Below are 6,746 nucleotides of genomic sequence, written 5' to 3' on the forward strand. Positions count from 1 at the left end.
GGAGGCAATAATTTTTATATTTAAAATAAAATTAATTTCTTATATTTTGTTTCATATATTGGTTGAAGTTTGAAGTATGCTTTCTGTGAAAGAATAGTTAGATTATATTCAAGAACATTTTAAATTAATTAATAGGGGAAGGCTTTCAGGCTTTGCACACACTCTGGCTTCGAACATTCCATATTTTTTACATATTCCTTTAATGAATTTGACCTATGTTATTAGCTAGTTTAAGATCACACGTCACACGTTTTCTAAAAAACTTAGATCAGGCTCATTAACCCTTTAACGATGAGACACTTTTTACGGACTGAAAATAAACAATAAATATTAAACTGAGAAACATAATCAATGATAAGTCAAACACCTAACCTTGGAGTGTCCAACAGAGTCTGATTCGGTGTATTTTGTGCCTTTATGAACGATAGGGACAAAAATAGCCCAAAAATTTAAGTAATTTTTCTGACAATACCAATGAATAATAATTTTCGCTTTAATGAAAAATATTACGTATGAGTATTGTGGTTTTTATTGCCAAAAGGGTTTTGCTTAAAAGAAAATTGGAAGTATAAAAAATAAATAAAATCAATTATGATTTTGAGAATTTAAAAATTCGCCATTTTTGAACTTAAATATTTATTGTATAGCAAATAGCTGGAGATTTTCAAAAAATATTCTAGATTCCTAGAACCTTCTAATTTACAACATGTACAGACATAAGAAAAAAATAACTTTAGGTAGTCAGGAAAAATTATTTTCTTTATGGGACACCGGTGTTCCAATCGTCTTTAAGGGTTAAAGGAAAATGAGAAAAACATAAAGTCTTCGAATTCCGAGTCTGCACGAAGTATAAAAGCTTTCCTTCAGAATGATTTAGCTATTAGTTTCTTTTTATGTTTAACTAACCTGCATGCTGTCAGTATGGAATTTTCTTGCAAAATATGATTAATTTCATTAAGAATCTTCATAAGTGGTACTATAAAATCTTAGTTTACATAACACGTTGGAATTTATAAAATAAAATATGGAAAGTTGAATTTATTCATCACTCAATATTTGCCTTTAAAATCTCTTTATTAAACTTAACTTGAAATATATTAAATTTAAAAAATAAAAGGCAAGAGTCAATGGAGAAAACCGATGCTTATAAATTGAAAGTATGATCATCTTTTATTGGATGAAATTTTTTCTTAAAAGTACACTGTATTTTGGTTCAAGGTAAGTGGCATAGAAAGAGCTTCAAAAAGCAAAAGGATTGTTTTTCCGTGAGGGAGCTACATAGACATAGCCTTTAGGAGTTGTTGTGGTTATTATGGGTCTTGGGGAGTATGAATAACTTCTCGTAGGTATCGGCCTCATGGTGCTTGGGGCTGGAATGTAGGTAATATTGGGCAGGGGTTTCATACTGATGCTCCTAGGAGTAGTCGTTGTCGTTGTATATGTAGGCCTAGCTGGGGGAAGGTACATTGGCCCTGGAGTTGATGAATGTGCTGGCAAATATTCTCTCGATGGCAGAATTGCATCATATCCAGAAAATTCAATAGGTCTACCTGGAAGTTTACCCTGACTTCCGGTAGTCTCAATTACCAAAGAATTCTTGTTCAATTTATCTGCAAATAGGATCTTTAAATAGAAATTCTATCAGATTAGTTTTTAAAAATAGCTTACAAGTCTTAACTGGAGGGAGGATGTTGTTGCTCAAGAAATTAGCTTCTCTAATTCCCGAAATATCACATTTTGCCAGAGCAAATATGGCACTGAAGAGTATTAAAGTTTTCTGCAATAGAAGAAATAAATTATTTGCAATAATAAAAAAATATCATCTCAAGACGGAAAATCTCATCAATCTCCGCACCCATTCTTATGGAAATTTTGATATCTCTGCATGTCATAATATCTCAATCGACAAATTTATTGGCCTTCGCAATGGGTATTGTTGAATTTAATCAGTTTCACGTGTAACATTGAACTGCGAACTATTGAAGATAAAATGTGACAAGGTAGGAAGAACTTTTTGGATTTTATCGATATATTTTGCAAATGTACAAAAATGAATATTTGATGGAGTCACAAACAAGATTTTTCTTATAATAGAAAATCATCTGTCAATATTGCTAATAAGGTAATAAACTAAACAAAGAAATTTATAGTTTAATAATAAAATAAATCTTTTTTGCTCTGCAATTGTTACTTTAAATTGCCTGCTAATTAATTAGCCTAATTCAACACCTGGGGTGTTTGAAGAAGCGTGAACAAAAACTAGTAGTGAATCGTTTTGTGCAACGACCTTTCAGATAATGAAGGATTCCCTTCGGCATCAGTATACAAGACAAAAAGCAACTCTTATGCAAAACCGAGACAGACAAAACACTCTCATAACTTTTTGCATAATTTCTCTGCACAAACGTCTATTGGTCACACATTAAATAATTCGAAAAGTGACATTGAGTAATCCAAGCAAGAATTCCACCTTCAAGAAGATATTCTTCCACATGAAGCAATTCCTAATTAATCATTCCATCAAACAGCATCGAGCACCAAATTACATTGTAGACTTTTTTTGCAGCCAAGGAATTAAATATAGTTTCATGCACAACCTCAAAAGGTGAGTATCGAATTATCACAGATGATTAGCACTTAAACACTTTCATAATTCCAAACACATAATTCCATAATAAGCGAGAATGAACTGTTCAATCTCAGTCAAGCACAGGTTTTAACGATGCAAATTTAGTCTTAATTGCCGGAAGGACTTACCATGTTGGGAGGCTACCAGAAAAAACACAATTTTTTCCTAAAAAAAAAAACTTCTCTTTTGTGCAACCTTTATCAATGAACCGAGCTTTTCGCAACGCGTCTTTGATACTAACCGATGGTCAAATAATTTCGGTATATTTATACCAAGTGAATAGTGGGAGATGCACAGTTTCTTTGGCTCTAAACACACGTCTTTAACTGATGAAAATTGCTGGTTGAATGAAACATGTTTCCACAGAGGAGCACACCTTTTTGCAAAGAATATTTTAGTTAATTCATTTGGGGAGGATGACACTTTAATAAATCAAGAGATGATGCTTATGACGTTATTTTGTCCACCTGTGATGTCTATCTCGCTAGATTACTTCTAAATATAAACACTTATGCCAACTAATCGAATACACTGAGCTACCTATATAACGGAATTCGTAGTATAAGTAAATGTAATTAATTTAAATTAGTTCATTGAATACTTTTACAAGTTTGTTTAATAATTTCCTCGCAAAATTGGCTACTAAACGAATTGGAAAGTGATAATCACTATCCACAATAACTCTTGCATCTTCGATGAAAATGAAAGGGAAAAGTGCAGTGGAATTCCATTGAGATTATTAAATTCTGCAAATGAGGTTTCTGGGTAATTCCAATAATAAAACTAACATTAAATAGAAGAAAATCATCTAAAACGCCCAATTAAACTTATACAAATTTTTTTTAGATTATTAGAGAAGGAAATATGAAAATAAATCTCTTTGAAATCCTGTCCACCTTCATACTTCCAAGCAGTTTGCTGACATTAAAAGATTCTTCTATATTGAAATTTTCTTTAGCACTTGGAAGTGGAAGTCAATCAAAAGATTTCTTTCCAATTAGTAAACACGTGATATTGACGCAGGTAAAGCAATGAATTTATTATATTTCAATGTTCAAGAATTTATTTAAAATTCAGCGAATGGCTCGAATGGCTAAATAATTTTCTTGCAATGAAATATTTTTTTGGCTAAAGCATCAATTGTTTTAAAAATCCCTGGAAAAAATTAGTAGCTAAAAAATTGTGAAAATGTCAAGCAAGTTCTTGCTTCTCCTTTGCTCTTGGTTGAAATAATTAAAATTGTTTTAACACGAGTTTATTAATATTTTAAAATTCTTAGGGCGTGATAAGGCAGTCTCATACAATTCAAGATTTGTTCATGACACTTTGGCTGCTGAACTATTTTCGAACAAAATATGCTATATTTGTTTAAAATAAGGTATATTGTTGTTAGAAAATACTTTGAGAGCACTATTACGAACATATTAATTTCCTATTGTAAGAAGTTTAAAAATTTATGAAAGGCATGAATGCATGAAATAATGCCATTCAGCTTTATCTTAAAACTTTATTCATCTTCATGCAATTTTTTTTTTGAATATTATATTTCAGCAAATACCTAAAATAAAAAAAATAAAAACATATCTGTCTAAATCAAAGTTGGAACCCACTTGCAATTGCAAAAGTCAAAAAAGGAGTGACAAAGCGTTCTAGGCTCTGCGAAATGCTCGAACTCGTGACTTACAGATGATATACCGCAAAAGTACTTTCGCATCATTTACCGTTTACCGGTTCTCAACCGATTTGAACCGATTCGCAAATCGCTGAAAAGATCCCCCAAAACAGTTTTAAAAGTAATAGAATTAATTTTCTCATGAAACTTAGTTATCGGTTGTGAACCGGTCCATTACCGGTTCAAAACCGATTGGAATCAGTTCAGTTTTGTCGGAAATGCCAAGACCTTTCCAACGACCCCAAACATGACTCCATTCGTTTGATAAATACGCTTTCTAGTGTCTTTTTAACATTTGACCATGAAAAACCGTTATTATAAATGTGGAGCTCAGAGGCAAAATGGCACATATCCTATGGCTAAAGCATAGGATATGTGTCATTTTGCCTTTGAGCTCCACAAATGATTGAAATATTCCCCTGGTGATCTTTAAAACATATCGAAAAATGAAGAAAATCGCACGACGCGTTTTCGAGCAATCCCAAAAAACATAGTTTGGGAGGGGAAGGGAGGGGTGGGGGAAAATGAGGGGCATGTTAACGATCCTTGGGTCGACTTATGGAGGGGTTCCTTGAAGGTCCCAAGTCGCTATCTCCTACCGTTTGGCCGCTAGAGCTGGCGACGGTCAGACGGACGGACAAACAGCGTGACGACATTTCTCAGAAATTGTCTGAAACGTGAAGATTTGTTGACAAAAGTGGTCTCCGGGGAGTGGAAGGTGGAAATTTGGGGGGGGGGGTGAAAAAATCGAGGGATTGTATATACTGCACTTTCCCTGGAGTTCGAGCAGTGAAAATAGTGGTGTATTATCCCAGCTTTGCGAAATTCTCAAAATATACCTCAAAAGTATTTTTGCATCATTTACCGTTAACCGGTTCGTATCCGATTTATTGAACCAATTGTATCACTCAAAAGATCGCCCAAAATATAGCTTAGGTACAAATTACTTATCATCGATTACAAATCGTTTTATTACCGGTTCATAGCCGATTGGAAACAGTTCAGTCTTGTTAAAAATACCAAGACCTTTCCAATAAGTCCAACCCCATTTTAGGTTTTGTTTTAGGAATTTGTTTTCACTGATTTTCAAGTTTTTAACAAACAAAACGAATTCATTAAAAAAAACCTTCCCAATTGATAATCTGAAAGTAATGATATTATCCAATCCCACACAAAATAATGAACCTCATAAAGTACGAAAAACATAGTTTAGTCGACTACTGAAGAAGGTCGATATATAGGACCGAAAGCTCTGGGCAAGAATGATAAAGTGTTTTTCTTTGTGAAGTGACTTCAAATCCACTGGCCATCAGCGGAGAGTCCCCTATATATACATATCACGCCAGTTTCTTCATCCAATTATACGCATGTTCACTAATAACCTGTAAAGATGCATGCGAGCTCAGAGGGCTAACCTTATGGCCTCTACAAACTAGTAGAAATTTCTTTAAAAAATGCCTTTTCAAAGAAAATTTCCCCTGTCCCTGTAGGCAGAAACATCAGAATTTTTTAAAAAGGCATTTTTTTTTACAAAAGTTGCTTCCAGTGTGTAGACAGCATTAGGGATAAGGCACATGCATTGTGTACACAATCAGTCTATAGGCATTCAAAAAAAAGGCAGGGACTTTAACCGCAGAATCGATTCGTCTTATACAAGTTTAACTTTTTTTTTTGAATATCACCGATGAAATCTTTTCCTTTTTGGAATTTGTAAGGCTTTATATAGAGGTCCTTTTCCAATATTTCTCTCGTGGTTATTGCTATTATGTGAGTCTCACAGATCACTTGTCTACATGACGCGAATTTTATTTAATCCGCTTCTTCACTTTAAGGACGATGATTGATGATAATGCAATTTTTTTCAACATCCGCTATAACGTTTCATAATGCTAGTAGTATTATTGTATCGAGTTTCATTTCAAAAATCACAAGATTTAACCAAAGATAGCCAAGATGGTCAAGAAAGTTAATCAAAGATAGTCATTTAAGACTTTTCGGTCAAATATAGAACAATCGCGCCAATCGCCCCATCATGTTAGAGTTCCATTACGTATAAAAATAAAAATCTCAAAAACTTTCTAATAACCAATAAAACGAAATATAATTATGCAAAATATGAGCATCCTATCACAAGCAGTTTCAAATTCATAAGGGAACGCACGCTACCTCCGGATGAATTAAGCTTCGAACAACTCGAAATTTTTCTATGTTTTTAATGGATTTGATCCATGGCTCTTTTCAGGAAATTTAAGACAAAGGACTAGTCAATAAATTATAATATTATAATGGATAAAATTAAATTTACAAAATCTAAATTTGGTTGCAGTTCAATCGACTCACCCTGTATATTATTAATGATATTTAACGATATTACGCTTCGTCAATGGGATAAAAAATAAACTCGAGCAGTTAAATGAGTGTATTGAAGTGAACCATTATTATAAT

The sequence above is a fragment of the Phlebotomus papatasi genome, chromosome 2 (assembly GCF_024763615.1).
Source record: "Phlebotomus papatasi isolate M1 chromosome 2, Ppap_2.1, whole genome shotgun sequence".
NCBI classification, from domain to species: Eukaryota; Metazoa; Arthropoda; class Insecta; order Diptera; family Psychodidae; genus Phlebotomus; species Phlebotomus papatasi.